The sequence below is a fragment of the Urocampus carinirostris genome, chromosome 9, assembly GCF_059441175.1.
Source record: "Urocampus carinirostris isolate Australia breed hairy pipefish chromosome 9, RoL_Ucar_1.0, whole genome shotgun sequence".
NCBI classification, from domain to species: domain Eukaryota; kingdom Metazoa; phylum Chordata; class Actinopteri; order Syngnathiformes; family Syngnathidae; genus Urocampus; species Urocampus carinirostris.
The window spans coordinates 32,037,884-32,056,231 of NC_142357.1; the positions used below are offsets into that span (position 1 = coordinate 32,037,884).

General features: G+C 40.2%; 1 protein-coding gene and 1 pseudogene across 2 annotated transcripts in view; both read right to left on the minus strand.

Annotated features, from left to right (window-relative positions):
• The window catches only part of macrod1 (mono-ADP ribosylhydrolase 1), a 381,584-nt gene that overhangs the window by 308,975 nt on the left and 54,261 nt on the right, over positions 1-18,348 (minus strand). The gene's annotated exons all lie outside the window — the stretch shown is intronic.
• LOC148360081 (5.8S ribosomal RNA) lies at positions 14,062-14,207 on the minus strand (annotated as a pseudogene).

Genomic DNA, 18,348 nt, shown 5'->3' on the forward strand with positions numbered 1-18,348 from the left:
GGAGGTTAATATCCCATCAGACAAGCTCCTAATTGCTTCAGCTTATTAAGAATCTCGCAGCATTTGTCATCTGACTTCCATTAGCAGTCTGAGACACTCCACCGAAAAAAGGTTGAGGACCCGGGTGAGGTGCATGTCACCATGACAACGTGGGCATTTCTGATAAGAGGCTTTTTAAATGAGCGTAATCTTCCCTTTTTTTTTTTGCAGAGGTGACAATGAGGTGGAGCACAATCAATACCGCATCTTCTCGACGCCATAGGGCCACGCTCTGTGTTGCAAGGGTAGCCTGTACGCTTCTTCACAATAAACTGAGATCATTATGGAGATATATCATTATTGCGGTCCATTATCTATTGTTGGGCCTTTTCAGCCAAATTATGCTAATTTTGACTTAGCCAAATAACGCACGCTCGTATCTGGCAGTACTTATCTGTCGGGTTTTATCTTTCCACAATGACAAAAGTGTGAGCTCTGCAGAAAGGCTACTGTGGAGTTAGTTTACTTAGTAGGTCAAACGTTGGAACTTACATTCAGTGAAAAAAAATCCGAAAATGTAGACATTTTTTCCCGCTTTGGTATTATTTTTCGGATTTTCCAATGTATTTAAGGATTATAGTAAGAGAAAAATAATGGTTAAAATTACCGGCAAAAGTTATATTTTGTGTTATGCACCTTTTTCCGAGTACAGGACAGTACTGTAGCGCTCTTTCCGCCGCTACCTATACTGTATCTCCAGCGCACTAAGGACTTTGACATTTTGATTGTTTAATATCTTGTGCATCCATTCGATATGGTTGCTGTAAAATCTAAAGAAGAGGCGAGCCGTTTCTTTGAAATGAAAGTGGAATAAGAAAGCTTGATGCGGTTGAGAAAAAGGTTGGATCGCTTTGTTTCGGCCACTTTTTACCACGGAGGAAGTTGCCTAACTCTTGAAGCTCATCTTCCAATTCATGTTTATAGAGCAGATCATTTTATGAAATGTTTATTTTTTTTAGTACAAAACAATACAGGTTACTTATACAAGTCTTAAACATACTTATATAAACCTTAAACAGGCTCCATACAAAATATAGCACTGAAGCAACTTGCGAACAAATTCAACTTACGAACGATCCTCGGGAACCTTTCACATTCATAAGTAGGGCAGCCTTTGTACTTCGAAATAGTATTGCATTACTTGTTTCCAGATTACAAAAATGCTAGAAAAATATACTGATCAAATCGAGCGGCTGCCTTTCCAGCAGCTCCCCTGTTATCTCTCACTTTTTGTGATTTTTTGTTTTATTGTCTGCTTCTATCTTCGGTGTTTTTCTTCCCGTTTTGACAACTACACTATGGATTACTTCTATCCTATGGGACATGGGTTTTAGCGCACAAAAATGCGTTTATTCAAGGAATCAACTCCTTGCCCTGAAGTATTCTCGTGCTGTCGGATGAAGGGGCCTATCGTGGAAAAAGAGCCGGAGCTAGCTAAGCGGCTAGCGGCGTTATAAGTCTTCGGTACCATCCGTAATCATGGTAAAGGCGAACGCACTACCAAATAAGATCAACGAGTGCTGGTGGAAAACATCGAAGCGCAGTTGCTGTGTTTTGCGGAAACGTGGCTCACGTTTAGCATTCCGGACGCTAACGTGTAGCCACCCGGAGCTAAATTCAGGCTTCAGCGCCGCTATACAGAGACACAAAAGCCTGGGAGAATTGGAGAGGAGGCGGACTTGCTAACACGAGGTGGTGTATCCCTGGACACAAAGAAAAGATTTTCCATCTGCCGCAGGGATGTCGAACTTTTGGACTTGCGTGTGACGTCATCCGTCATAATCTGTTAAGAAACAACGGGGTAGACTGCTGCAAGTGTGAATTTCCCTACGGGGATGAATAAAGTATCTATCTATCTATCTACTGTAGAAATACAATGTACATTGTACCTCGAAGTGCCTTTCAGGACACCCAAGGTTGCTTTACATATTCTGTAGTAAGACACAACAATAAAGCAAGAGTCAAGAGTAAAACGAGCAAGTAATAAATAAAACACATTATAGGTAAAATGGGTGGTATGTGAGGCAGATGGTCAAGATAAGGCTAGTCTGAAAAGGTGAGTTTCGAGTCCGGATTCGAAGGTGGACAGGGTTGCAGAATTTTCGAAGGTCATGCGGCAATGAGTTCCAGAGCTGGGGGACAGAGCGGCTGAAGGCTTTTAAAGAAATATATCATGTGTGCGTGGGTTTTATTCATTTATATTCAAAGCGGCCAGCGACTCCAAAGGTTTGCCCACCCCTGCCGTAAAGTGAGAACTTCATAAGGCGAAGGTTTACTGTATTTGTCAGACATTATCGACAAGATAAATCGAATCCGCTCCGTGATAAAAGTTTGCATCCTAAAGCGACAACAAGACGGAATATCTGTATACGCTTGCTCTTAGTGACATAACGATGTTTACTTCTTTCTTTTCTGCTCCCTGAAGTTGCTGGCGGGGTTGTTTGTGTCCGCCGCTTTCATCTTCTCAAAACGAAAAGCGCTCACTTGTTTTCCACATTGCCGATTCTGCTTATTAGAGGAAACTGGGCGGGCACCAGAGAACAAGGGACGGACTGTGCTGGCGAATAACAGACAATAAACATTACGTTTGCACAGGCTCGGTAGATAAAGAAAATGATATATGTGGTTGTATTTTCCGCTTTGTGGAGAAGAAAACTGAGGGCTTGGTTTTGGTCTAGAGATGGAATGTTTGGTACAAGCTAGCTAGGAAAAATGGACTTCAAATCTGAAATGATGGATAGCAGTTCTCTATAAGGACATAACAGATAGCGAGAAAATGACGGTGGTGGTTATCTTTAACGTAAGGTTAACCTAAAGCTGCATTAGCCCAAAAATAAATTGAAGCCCAGCACAAATTTGCCAACTTGCATCAGTTCGTATACATAGCCAATATTTTGATACACAGTACCTCTAGTTGTACATGAACTTCAATTTGTAGTATGCTGGTCAAAAAATTATGTTTTCATCTGGATTGCAAGTTCAGTTAAAGCAGAGGTCTTCGACCTTTTTCAAGCTGAGAGCTACTTTTTGTTCCTAATAGGCGCAAAGGGGGCTCAGTTTGATGTACATTTCTAAAATGGCAACTTAGCTAGATGGCTTGCTAAATAGCTAAAAGGGTAAACAGGTAAAACACTAAAAAGGGAGCTAGATAGCTAGCTAAAAGAGTAAACAGTCGTCTGAATAGTCAGATAGAAAGCAGGGAAAAAAGCTAGATATCTAGCTGGAAAGGAGGCCAAAATTTAGCTTGATAACTAGCAAAAAAGTTAAACGTTAGATAGCATGCAAAAAAAGTCAAGAGCTCGCTAGAAAGTTTACTAAATAAATAAAAATGTAAAACGATAGCCAACTACAGAGCTAAAAAGGTATCCAGATGGCAAACAAAAACAAAAAACCTGCAGTTTTTGCTCATTTGCTTCATAAAACCCATAAATTAGAATTAAGGTTAATGTGTTCTTCTAAAATAAAACAATAAAAAGATTATTAAAACATTTGTTTATTACACAAATGAATTTTCATTCTACTTATCAATTAATTACTTATAAATTATGATCGACACTTGAATAGATTAATTTTGTTGTTGTTTGAACTAGAAATGATTTAATTGTATTTATAAAACAACTTATTATGTAGTAACTATGTTATTACCAGATTATAAATAAGTATTGATGTTCCCCTACTTATGACCATTCGACTTACGTAAAACGGTAGATACGAACATTATTTTTGGAATGTCGAAAAATATCTGGGCTTTGCTGTATATTAGATTTTGTATTGTGTGCACCTTTTTCCGAGTACAGTACTGTCGTGCTTGTTTCCGCCACTACCGGTGTGTGGCGCTCTGAGAGGTCACCCAGCATCCACCCTGAATGTTAACATACTACGTATACTGTATCTCTAGCACGCTAAAAACTTTGATGTTTTTATTGTTTAATATCTCGTGCATCCATTCAATGTGGTTGTTGTAAAGTGTAAAGAAGAGGCGAGCCGTTTCATTTGAAATGAAAGTGGAATAAGAAAGCTTGATGCGGTTAAGAAAATGGTCTGAGCGCTTTTTTTCGGCCACTTTTTACCCCGGCGGAGGACCTCTTAAAGCGCATCTTCCAAAAGTAAGTTAAACTCAACTTTATTTATCTTTATAGAGGATATTATTTTATGAAATGTTTATTTTTTAGTACAAATCATTACAGGTTACTTATACAAGCCTTAAACATACTTATAGAAACCTTAAACATACAAAATATAGCATGAGAAAAAGTCTCTGAAAAAAGTTGCCTGCCCAGCCATAAAGTTGCCTGCCCCATTTTTCACAACTTTAAACACAATAAGATGACTCATCGCAAAAAAACAATAGTTTCATCAGTATGTACCTGTATTTACTTATCTTCATTCATGCAATGTTTGCGTTGCGTCGTCATGCAACAAGCCACGTGAACTCCTCTTTCCATGATGCTTTTAATGTACGTTTACGTTTTGTAGCGCCATAAAGTTTGTTAGCTTCTTTTGAATCTTTCTTCTGGAGCTGAGGTTTTGGCTTGATTCCCAACCACTTATCCGTTTTTCTTGTGTTCTCTGTGCGTCTATTTTGGAAAATGATATGCAAATGCACGACCTTATAACGCTCGGGAAAGTCCGGAAGCACGAAGTTATTTGATGCAGGCTTCTGATTGGCTGAGTATGCAAATTGCCTAACGAACCAAAATTCCGAAATTTCCAAACCAGACGAAGATTTCGAAATCGGACTAAAGCAAACGTTTGATCGGAAAAAAATAAAATAAAGAATAAGATTTTTTTTTTCTTGAAAAAGTTGTCGGCCACCAGGGCAGAGACGTTGTGAAAGTTGTACACCCGACGTAAAAGAAGCACGCCCTGGGTGTCCGGGCAGACGTTATTTCAGGTGACATTCTAATCATAGGTGACATTACTGATAATTAGGCCCTTTGAGGATAGGCATTACGCAGACTTGGCCATCGGCGAGAGTCTGACTCCGCTGGTCTTTCAGTTTTTCAGGGGATGGGTTTCCTATAAGCCCACAAACCATTGCTCCGGCGTGAGAACCATAACAGTATGACAGCGTTCATCTCAACGTGGCGATAGGCAGGGTTGGGTAGGGTTACTTTAACTTGATTACTTTCAATTACTTTTGGATTACTCCAATACCAAATATGCTAATAAAAGACAAAAGAAACTAAATATGAATAAAATGAATACATTTTGTGCAGGCTTGGGGAGTAACGGAATACATGGAACGGCAAAAATGATGTTGGCAAGCTGTTTGGATTTATTTTCATTTTGTTTCTGTCGCATTTTATGTTACGTTTGCCGGAGATCAAAGAGATCAAAGCCAGGAGAGAAAGCTTACCACGTGTTGTGAGTCATCATTTTATTCATTTTTAGTTTCTTTTGTCTTTTATTAGCATATTTGGTATTGGAGTAAGCCAAAAGTAATTGAAAGTAATCAAGTTAAAGTAACCCTACCCAACCCTGGCGATAGAACTGTTCAACTCCATTTCTTTTCCGTTTCATGCCGAGCTGAAACAAACATTTGACTTTCTCTCAGAGTTCCTCTGCGTCCGTGCTCCGCAGGTGAGGGCGAAAAGTGGATTTTTCCTCATTTGTTTCGCTACAAACAGGTTCCTGCAGGGCCCCTGAAACGACACTCTGTGTTCGAGCGGCAAAAAAAGACTGAGTTGCAGCAGCGAGGCTTAAACAATGACGCCAAACGCGCCGCGAAGCTTCGCAAAGCCGACAGCGGCTGCAACCGGCCGATAATTCGCTCCGGGTGGGATTTTACACACTGTCATTTAAGGGATTATTATACAACTATTGATTACAGCCATTTTCAATACAGGGGCTCGGCTTAGCTCGGTGCAATGAAATGTCTTTTAATGAATTCCGATTGTGTGTGTGTGTGTTTTCTCCTGCACTTCACCTTCTCTACACTTGAAGACTTTGCAGGGTAGCAATGAAGCATCTTTGGGAGTTTGCATACATTTAACAAAAGGTCAATGTATTCCCGCTAATATATGCCATCCGGTAAATGTGCGTAGGCTCGAATGCATATATTTCACACATAACGGTTTTCACGCATTCTTACTAACATGTCAGTTTAAAGTCTAAAATGACTGTAATTAGAGGAAGGGAGTGTGACCGAGTGAGGAGTAGGCGATATATTGGATTCTGAAGAACTTCAAAGTGACTACAACCTTAAAAAATATATTCCTGGATCCATTCATCCATTACCTGCACCGCTTAGCCTCAGTAGGGTCGCGGGGGTGGGGGTGCTGGAGCCCATCCCAGCCATCATCTAAAATATTTTCATCTAAGAAAATATTTTGTGACCAATACTGCAATCCACTCGTTTATCGCAGGGACCAGAACCCCTAGTGATATGCAAAAATCCACAGAGCACCCACTCTCATTTTCAGCATGCGCTCTGCCGGCCTCACGGTAATAGTTGACCAGAGATAACCGGTCGCGGCCGTACAGGTGATGTTCATTTTAGACAAAAAAAGAAACCTGCCACGTATGACAAAATTTGCTCTCTTTGCCACCGTTTTCGGCTATCGTTGAGTGGGGATGATGGATCGCGGCCAAAACAGTGCAGTTTATTTAAGGCGGCCCACAATAGAATGCTTCAGCCATCAAACCGGAGAAAATGTGCTCTTCAGGCCCAGTGCACTGCACTCAGCAAAGGTCAACTGGGATAATGGATTAATTAGATTCAGGCGGGTCAGAACAGCAGGCCTCTCTACCACTCGCAGCAGTATGGGATTGGGGATAATGAATTGCAGCCGCAACAAACAATTGAAAACATGTTAACCTAAAGAGGGTTCTTTGAGATCACTGTTTTTTAAAGCAGAACATTAAACTCACACTGGCAGATTATTGTAGAACCAATAGTTATGTAATAAGTCAAGTCAAGTTTATTACTATTTGAGTAAACATAAACAATTAAAAGTATATAAACTATTAAATGAAAAGCTTTCAAAGAATTAACAATTAACGGAGCCCCAAAAGTTGCATAAAAACAAAAATAATATTGTTGCATTTTAGTTATAAAACAAGCATGTTTGTACAATTAATTGTTAATCACAAGGGCGTACTCGAGGATCACTCTATGTTACTCAAAGGCAGAACAGTTACCATATGCAGTATTATTTAAGTATAACTATAAATTTCCAATTATATCTGGTATGAGCAGGGTTCATACACATTTTTCATGGAAAAATTCAAGCCATTTTTTTCCATTATCTCCATTACCAGAATCATGTACTATGCAGATCCACAAATCTATCTGTGATTTACATATGCGATTTTTAGTCTGGAGTGAGCAATTTTTAGGATATATTATATTTTGATCTTGAGTTAATTTTGAATAGATTTGTGGATCTGAACAATGTGTGTGTGAATATTACATAGCTCTTCTCGTATTGGCGTGTATTTTTTGCATGGCCCATAATAAATAGATACATAATAATTGCACTGATACAGAATTCATAGTGCCCTTTTTAGGTGTAACATGCACCTCTCCTCTTGGGCAAGAAACATAGGGCGCGATGACGCTTCATAGGGCAATGCCATACAAACTAATGCCACCTGCTGAAGTGTGAATTTCCCTACGGGGATGAATAAAGTATCTATCTATCTATCTATACACAAAGGACGAAGAAATGCAATGGCAACGCGAAGCCACCAGAGAGTTTAAGCAGCTTGTTGAGAAACATGGCAACAATTTCAAGCATTGACAAGAACCTCACCCAATATTCAAGAACTTTTTAATCCTTCAAAACACAACATTAAATTTCAAGCACTTTTGAGGATTTCAAGCACCTGTAAGAACCCTGAGAAAAGCAGGCCTCCCTACAAAAGAGCCCCAACCACTCGCAGCAATATGGGATTAGGGGTAATGGATCGCAGCCGCACGAGTGCAGTTCAGTTTAGGCGGAAATAACAGCAAAAAACAACCCGCCTCGAACAGGCAGAAATGTGCAATTTAGTTTGAAAATCATTTGAAAAAGAACCGGGATAAAAGAATGACAGTGATTTCATTTTCTTTTTTAAATATATGGTTTTTGTCATACAGCCTTGAGTCCTTCGGTGTGACTTTAACTCAAACAGGCGAGAATAAAGCAATGTGACTCAATGCAACATAAGAAAAAGTCCAAGGACATTACAACCTAATGATCTGCTACCATATGCTGCACTGATTGAAAATTGACCAAAAAAAAAAAAAAAAGCACCGGCCCTAAGGAAAAGAGAAATCAATATTCATCACACATGTCCGGATTTTTAAACACCCGAGTGCAATTCGTCCGGGAACCCCGGCTTGCTTTTGCAATCCATTCATGAAGTCATCGGCGGGAAGTGCACAAACCCGGCCGCAAACAAACCAGAGTCGGGTAAACAAGCGCACCTGTTCACCCCTCGGAGCGACAGGGGACGGATGGTCCCCGAGGATCCGGCGGGCTGCAAAACAAACAACTGATTCATTCTCCCCGCAAAGACGGACAAGGCGAGCTGCCTCGCAGCTATGAAGTGATCCAGCGACAACAAAACATTACGCCGTGGCCCGAAAGCCTCTCGGGCAATCGCTGGAGAAGACACGGCAGGGATAAACAAGGTAGAAGGAGAATCCGGACGACAAAGGCGAAGACGTCCCGCGGGGATTAGGTGGACGCCGGCTGCATGAGCAAACGTCCAACAGACACCGAAGTGTCTGTGTTTTAGCCTCGGAGAGAAATCGGCTTCACATTCACGCTTTAATTGTGTCATTACGATACATTTTATGCGTGATCCCTGAAGGATTTTAAACATTTTACTATAAAGGATTTTATACGATTAAATACAATTTACATTTATATCATTTCTTTATTTCATTTTCAAAAGTAATAAGGTGCGCTTTGGTCACTTTAAATCTCCGTATTTTGTCTTCTTCCGTTATGTTTTTGGTGGCACGACAGAATACAGCGACATTTATTGGGAAAATAATACACAGTGTCCCTTAACTCTCAGGGCCTCAAATTATCATGCCAGGGGCCGCGAGTTTGAAACCCTTGCTGTAGTCTATTTTACTAAATATCTCGAAGGACGGCGGCGCAGTGGTTAGCGCGTATGCGGCACAGTTCTGCGGTCATGAGGTCGAACCTCCTGTGTGGAGTTTGCATGTTTTCCCCGTGCTTGCGTGGGTATCCTCCGGGCACTCCGGTTTCCTCCCACATTCCAAAAACATGCATGTCAGGTTAATTGGCCGGTCCAAATTGTCCCTGGGTTTGAATGAGCGAGCGAATTGTCTGTCCCTGTGTGTCCTTCTTAATTGTTGACTAATGTCGACCAGAATCCTACAATATTTGAAAATCCACAAGGTATCCCTAATGCCATTTCTAATCTGTGATCTGCCGGGCCCAGCTGGCAACAATAGACGATTGGGGATAATGGATCGCCGCCACACCTGTTTTTTTTTCATTTCAAGTAGAAATAGAGGAAAAAAAGCTGCCACGCATCTCACAAATTGAATCTCTCGCCACCCACTTTCAGTAATGATCTAGGGGTATTGGATTGCTGCCAAAACAGTGCAATTCATTTGAGTTCAAAATTGTTGTTAGTGTCATGAACATAAAAATGAAAATATAATGACCTTTGTGTTCTCAAGTTTAGAACAGAGATCATTTGTTTAGAAATTTATAATAACCTTAAATTAATATGTATCAAAATCAAATATGTATAGACAAAATGGAAAACACTGTTCATAAATTCTGCTTAGTTGTATATCTGCATCAAGTTGCGGCAGAGTCTAAAATAGCATGCTTCAGCGGCCTGAACTAAAAGAAAATACGCTCTGCTGACTTCTTGTTTCAGCATCAGTCAACTAGGGATAATGAGTCGCGGCCAGAACTTCATTTCATTTTAGGTAGACCAGAATTGAATGCCTTCCAACAAAAGTCCTCTCTGCCGGTCCCCGCTTGTGGAAATATGAATTGGGGGTAATGGATTGCAGCCAGTTTTTAGGTGTGAATAAGTGAGTTGTCCGTCTCTGTGTGCCCTGCGACTGGCTGGCGACCAGTTCAGGGTGTCCCTTGCCTACTGCCCGAAGATAGCTGGGATGGGCTCCAGCGCCCCCGAGACCCTACTGAGGATAAGTGGTGCAGATAAGGGATGGATGGATTTGAAGGACCGCACCGGCCAAAATTACACCAACCCCTAAACTCAAACTGACACGAGGAAACAAAAAACATTGATGAGTGCCTCGGTCCAATCTTTCGACTTTATTGAATTTAAGCATAACCATCTTCTTTTTTTTTGATCAGAAGTTTCCGCTAGGATCCTGTAAACCTTCAATTTACGATCACTAATTCCGGCACCCCAACAGACAGAAACATGACGACATTTTAAAACACTAATAGCAGCTACGACAGCTTCTTTTTCTCCAGTTTTTTTGACAAAGGCGAGTTTTTTTTCTTTATCTGATATTACGTGAGATACGGACTCACTTTTTTCATACAACTGCTGACGAATGAGCAATGCGCTTTAATCTCCCTCCCACATGAGCAATCTGTGAGCAGAGGCAATTTTGGAGAAGAGCGCACCGCAGGCGGGGAATGGGGCTGGCGGGTTCTGGCTTGGAACTTCTACTTTGCAGCGCTCTCAGCTCGGCTTAGGGCCCGACTCGGCAGGGCTCCACTCCGATCTGGACTCAGCACTCGGAGTGAGGGCTCTCAAGTGCTGGCGCTCAGTAGACACTCGTGCACTCTAGCAAAAAGAAAATGGAGGGGGTAAAATTGCGCGGTCGATTTCATTGAATTCCGCAATCTTCTGTTCTCAGAATTTGGCGCTTGACTGCATTTTGCGGACTATAAGGCGCACTTTATGCCCCCAATTTGGCCGGGAATTCGAAAGTGCCCCTTTAATCTTTGCGCTTTAGAGAGATAGAGAGATAAATATAGAGATAGACATAGAGAGAGATAGAGGTAAATAGAGATAGATAGAGAGAGATATAGAGAGACACAGAGATACAGAGATAGATAGACACAGAGATAAAGAGATAGATAGATAGACACAGAGATAAAGAGATAGAGAGACACAGAGACAAAGAGACAGAGACAAACAGACAAAGAGACAAACAGACAAAGAGACAGAGACAAAGAGACAGAGACAGAGACAGAGAGACAAAGAGACAGACAGAGAGACAGACAGAGAGACAGACAGAGAGACAGAGAGAGAGAAAGAGAGAGAGAGAGAGCGATAGAGGGATACTTTATTCATCCCCGTAGGAAAATTCACACTTCCAGCACTATCCTTGTGTTGAAAAATAAAATAATAGAAAAAAAAAAGAAATAGCATACAGAAATACCCAATATAACGTGTTGATATAGAGTATTTACATAGTGCTACATAAAATACACACTGTAATAAAAATAGGGTAATACGCAAATGTGGGCTTTTACTCCCCCGGGTGGAGTTAAAGAGCTTCATGGCATGAAGAAGAAATGATCTCCTCAGTCTCCCCATGGAACAAGACTGTGACAGCAGTCTGTCGCTGAAGCTGCTCTTCTGTTTGGAGATGATGCTGAGTAGTGGATGTGATGAATTGTCCATGATTGACCGCAGCTTTTTCAGTGCCCGTCTCTCAGCTACAGTTGTCAGGCTGTCCAGTTCTGTGTCAACAACAGAGCCCGCTTTCCTCACCAGTTTATCAAGACGTGATGTGGGGATGAAATCAGAGATGCATACAGTATTCATTCATGGTATGATACTACATTACATTGAATGCACTGGGATACAAACACAGGTCCGGTGAGCGCGCCCCAACCTTACCACCAATGATAAAGATGACGTACGAAAAAGGCATTCGATTTGATATCGTAATTACACTATTTTCACTCACGGTACCAGAAATGAATGTTAAAGAATGGAGAATCCTGAATGTCGTCCTGAGAGATATAAATAAACGCAAAGTCCGATTCATTATCAGATACACAAAACACTTGTTTCCCTCACCGTGCTTTTTTGCATTTATTTTAATCCATTAAGACTTTGTTTGCTCCATTCTCTAACATTCGTTTCTGGCACCATGAGTAAAAATAGTGTGATAATGAAATAAAATGCAATAATTTTGTTGAGAATCATAGAAACAATTTCAAGCATTAACAAGCACCTCACCCAAAATTCAAGGACTTTTTAATCCTTCAAAACAACATTAAAATTCAAGCAGTTTTCAGCTTTCGACCGCTGCCGTCCTTGACCAACTTAAGCCCTTACCCAAGTTTCAGAAAAAATTGCCTCCACTTTTATCCAAATTTCAGCTTTTTGACACCACCGCCCTTAACCAACTTGTTAGCCAACTAAAAAATTTTAAGAAATTGGCCTTCACTTTCGACCAAATTTTCACTTTCGAACAATTTGCCTTCGCTTTAGACCGAATTTCAACTTTCAAACCCTGCTGCCCTCAATCAACTCAAGCCCAGACCAACATGTGAGGAAAAATAGCTTTTGCTTTGGACCAAATTTCAGCTTTCGAATGCTGCTTCCCTCATTCAATTAGAGCCCAGACCAACTTGCTATCTATCTACCCTGGTCATATCCCTCAGGCGGGGGGACCGACCGCAAGACAAACACATCCAAAAACAAAGAAAATGTAAAAAAAAAAAGGGAAGTAGCAAAAAACACACACAGACATTTCTGGATCATGGCCTACCCAAATGCCAAAACACCCAAACAAGTTAAGCACCTAGGCACCTGAGTTGGTCATGCTTTCGTCTCTCCAGATGAAACGGGACACAAAAATGTCATTCAGGTCCGGGCGACACAACACACTCTTCTGTTCAACAACAGGGCCCGACAGTTTTCACTGGTTTACCCCTGCCGCATCATACAGGCACCCTGCCCATCCCTTAGAACGGGTCTAAACGTTCCAACTATCCTTTTACAACACCTATCCACTCATTCCTATCACCAACAACATCTCTAGCTTCCACTAAGTTAACTTCCACTCCAACTTGCTACTCAACTAAAATTTGAGAGAAGATTGCGTTCTCTTTCAATCAAACTTTTGAACGTAGCCGCCCTTGACCAACTTGCTACCCAACGAAAATGTAAAAGAAAATTGCTTTCGCTTTCCATCGGGATTTCAGCTTTCGAACACTGCCGCCCTCAATCAACTCGAGCCCAGACCAACATTTTTGAAGAAAATGTTCCTTCGCTCTTGACCGAGAATAAAAGCTTTCAAATGGCCGGCGGGAAGCCGCGTGGAATCAAGCCAAAACTCGTGCCTCGCAGGTCTCGACTCTTGCGAACTGTTTTCTTTCTGAGTCAACTCGAACGAACCTACGACCTGCTCTCTCCTAGCTTACCATAACTTTAAGAACTGTGCACTTTTGGCGGGTTTTCAAACTCTCAAGTATTGTATATCGCGGATACCAGATCTCAAACGCCAACCTGGAACAGATTAAGTTCAAAAGCTGAGGTTCTCCTGTACTCTGGTTGTAGTTCACTATTTATTTTATTTCAATGTAAAAAGAAATTAGTGTATTGAGCGGTCCTAGCTGTTTTTCAACAACTTCACTTTTTACCAGAGGTGGGTAGTAACGGAGTACAGTAAGACCTCGGTTATCGCGGTTAATGGGGACCAAAACCACCCGCGATAAGTGAAAATCCGCGAAGTAGCGGCGCACTTTCAAAAAAAACAAAAAACGAAAAAAATATATATATATGTATATTTTTTTTTATTTATTTATTTATTTATTTATTTTAATTCTTATTTTTTAGACCCGATTAATGGGGACCAAAACCACCTACTAAAAGTGAAAATCTGCAAAGTAGCGACGCCCCTTGAAAAAGAAAAAAAAAAAAAATTGTTGTTTTTTAAATTATTATTTTTTAGACCCGGTTAATGGGGACCAAAACCACCCACTAAAAGTGAAAATCTGCGAAGTAGCGACGCCCCTTCAAAAAAAAAAAAAAAAAAAACCCTCATCTCATCTCATTATCTGTACCGCTTATCCTTATTAGGGTCGCGGGGGGGGGGCTGGAGCCCATCCCAGCCATCTCCGGGCAATGGGCAGGGGACACCCTGAACTGGTTGCCAGCCAATCGCAGCTGCAAATCACATTAGTTCTCGCAGCTAGCTGCGTTCTTCATCGAAGCACGAGCCGAGTGATCCACCGCTAAGAGTCGTACAGCTGGGTGATTTTACGTCCACCCGGGACGATCGGAGACAAATTCACGACAGGGTTTTTACTTGCGCGGGTGCCGTTCAGTCCCGCGAGCGAGCCCCTAACCCACGGTGCAGGTACTTTCGGGCGCGATACGCACGACACCGACAGTTACGGAGGTCCCGCGCACGTCCGCTGCCTTTCGCCCGCCGCGCGCGGACGTCCGCCTGTCGTTGCGCCGCGCTACTGGGGTCGTCGGATGAGCGGGCTCCCCCCAGTTACGGGGGTAGCTCCGTCGCGCGGCCCGGGAGTTTTTTTTTTTGTTTTTTTTTAACCATTACAGACCGCAAAGCTCTGAAGCCGCGAACGTCGAACCGCGATGTAGCGAGGTCCCACTGTACATTTACTCCGTTACATTTACCTGAGTAAGTTTTGGGAAATTTTGTACTTCTAGGAGTATGTTTAAATCCCTATACTTTTACTTGAGTACATTTATGAAGTAAAAACGGTCCTTTTACTCTGCAACATTAGGCAACATTAAAGTTGGTACTTGGTTACTTAATAAATCCCCTCCACGTAAGTACGCGTCTGTCTGTCTCCGCTAAGGCTCATTTATTTTGACCAGAACTCTGCCAGGCTCTGCCATTTTTAACCATTCAAACGTAGCAGCCTCGTTACCAGACCATATTCAAGTTTAGTGGTGGGGAAAAGTTAAATGTGCTAATTGGTGCTACATGTGCTTCATTTACTCATTTGATTCATACTGTTTTTTTATTTATTGTTGATTAAATTACTTGAATTTATAATGGTTATTTCAATCTAATATTAAATTAAACGTCTTTTTTGTTGATTGGATGGACTTTGATCATTTGATGATTTGATTGGTTGTTTAAAAAAAAAAAATAAATACGAGGTTGCTACAGTTACTCAGTATTTGAGTATTTTTCTACTTTTACTTAAGTACTTGGATGACTACTTTTACTTCCACTTAAGTAATATTATTCTGAAGTAGCAGTACTTTGACTTAACATTTTTGGCTACTCTACCCACCTCTGCTTTTGACACAGCGTGACACCGACTTACCAATCTGTCCAAAGAACGGAGAGTGAAGCTGATTATACACTTCATCCTGTCCGTCTGTCTGATGATTATTGTTCTCTAACTTAAATGACCTTGCAGTGTCTGAAATAACGTCTGCCCGGACGCCTGAGACGTGAATCTTTTACGTCGGGCATACAACTTACAAAACGTCTCCGTCCGGGTGGCCGAAAACTTTTTCAATTAAAAAAAAAAAAAAAAAAAAAGAAAGATTTTTTTTTTTCTAATTAAACTTATTCCGATTTCGAAATCTTCGTTTGGTTTGGGAATTTCGGTTCGTTTGGCAATTTGCATACTTGGCAGTCATCCTATATCGAATACATTCGTGCTTCCGGACTCTCCGGAGAATTTTAAGGTCGTGCATATGCATATCATATTCCAAAGCAGACGCGCAGAGAACACAAGAAAAATGGATAAGTGGTTAGGAACCTCAGCCCCAGAAGAAAGATTTAAAAGAAGCTAACAAAATTTATGAAGCTATAAAACGTAAACATACATTAAAAGCATCGTGGAAAGAAGAGTTCACGTAGCTTGTAGCAGACGCAAACATTGCATGAATGAAGACGAGTAAATACAGATACATACTGATGGTAGATGGAAAATAGCAATGTCATATACATGCAACGAATGTTATAAGTAGATTTATAATAAACTTAATTCTAAAGTGTTGTTCTGTTATATATTCTGATTAGCAATCCTTAATACTTTGCAACAATGTTTTTTTTGCGATTGGTTGTCTTATTGTGGGTGTTGTAGAAAATGGGGCAGGCAACTTTTCAGAATAACTTTTTGCAATGAGTTTCAGAAACTGGACCTAGCTTTCATATAAACCATTTTGGTTAGTTTGTTGGTATTGTAGTTTGTTATATTTTTCTAATACTCTGTTTTATTTTGAATTGTATAAAAATTGCTTTTTCTTCTGTATGACCATTATAGTTAGTTTGTATTGTTTTTGTAAAATTGAATCTTATTTTTAACGGAAAACTCTTGTTTTGGCATTTATATGATGCATTTTATTTAGTCAATCAGTAAGATATAATATATTAAAATATTTATATGTCAGTCAGTCAGTAAGTTAAATTGTTGTAATAATGGGATTTTTTTTTTTAAATAGAAAAAAGTGGTTTTGTCTTTCGTATGATAATTATAATGAACTCGAATTGTTTTGAGGAGATGTATTTTAAATTGAAAAATAATTTATTTAGAAAGACAGAACAGGAAGACAGAAGAACAGACAGAACAGGAGGCAGGACAGAGACAGACAACAGAAGAACAGACAGAACAGGAGGGAGGACAGGGACAGACAGACAGACAGACAGACAGACAGAAACAGAGCAGGGACAGATTGTGTGCGTTACTGTTGGTTGGGCATGACTTTCCGCATGCGCAACTTTGATAGGCTGGTGTAAGCCGTCAGTCAAACAGCTGGGGCGGGCGCAATTTTTGTAATAATTGGATTTTTTTGTCAATAGAAAAAAATGGTTTTGTCTTTTGTATAATCATTAGAGTTGGTTAGTATTGTTTTCATTATCTTGAGTTTTATTTTGAATGGAAAAATCCTTTATTTTTTAGATAGTCTGTCGGTCATCAAGTTAATTTTTGTAATACTGGGTTTGTTTTTATTCAATGGGAAAAAAAACGTTTTGTCTTTCATATGATCCATTATAGTTAGTTAGTATTCATTTTGTAATATCGGCTTTTTTTTTAATTGAAAAAAGTGACTTCGGCTTTCGTATCACCCTTTAGTTAGTTAGTTAGTTAATTAGTTCTTGTAATAATGGGTTTTCTAAAGAAACCAATGAAAAACATCATGCGACACTGGAAAACAGTGCTGGTGGTTTAATGTGTCATTTTACTGTCAAAAAAAATGAAAAAGTAAAATCGGCAAGCTGATTTTGGCATTGTCCTGCTGACTCGCAGACAAATCTAATTAGCATGAACAGATGCAATATCGTCATCGTGCCGATTATTATCCGTTGATAGGAGAAAAACGTAATTGAAAGATGATTACATCTATTTTGTCAGCACAGTCAACCTCAGTTTATGAGTCAGTTTGTTTGCTTTTCAAAATAAAAATGCTTTTTATAATGTCTGGAACAAGAGCCATGGGAAAACAACTCTTGTTCTTTAGCTGATAGAGAACAAATACGTATGATCATAACAGAAGGATAAGCAGAGGAAAATAAAAAATATATATGCTGCAAAAATCTATATGAGTTTGTGCGAACATTGTGTAGTGTAACCTTCAAAAAAATGTTGGAGTATGCATCTGCCCTATTGATTCTCATTGAGCTCAAACTTACTCACCCCTACCGGCAATGCTCCACCTAAACTGCGTGCCTGCGTAATTGCCCATTAGTTTCAAATATATGCGCGAAATAATATCTACACAGCTCATAAAATACAATTATTTTTGTTTTTATGAAACAAATGAAATGTAAACCCAGCCAATCATAGCATTGACCTTGCACATTTGGCCAGCCAACACGCGTTGTTCACACCTGCAGGTAGCAAGCTAGCAACAGTGTGGCTACTGCGGCAGAGTTACTTTAAAAGGACATTGTGTGATATATAGTTCCTCCGAGTGGTCCAAAACATTTTATTTCAGAGGGGGAAAAAAACACAAGAAACAGTGATTTGAATACTATGCAAAAATACCTGAACTATCAGACCAATGTAAATATTTTCAAAAAACTAGGTTGAGAAAATTGTATTGCTTTTACATAGTGAAATCCCTGCTTACGGTGGCCGTCACGTTCGTCTGGCATCTTGCTGCTATGCTGTGTTCTGTGGCACTGGTAGTGTGGAATGCTCTGCCCTCTGAAATTTGATCTGCAACCTCAGTGGAACGGTTTGAATCTAGGCTTAAAACAAACTTATACTTTATATCTTATGAATGACTTATATTTCATGTTGACAATATATGTGTATTATTTGTTATTGCAAACATCCATTGCAGCCTGGAAGGGGGATGACCTCATGTGCGGTTCCTTCTCAAGGTTTTTTTCATTTTCCTCATGCTGGGGTTTTTGAGTTTTTCCTTGCCCTCATGTAGGTTTTAGAT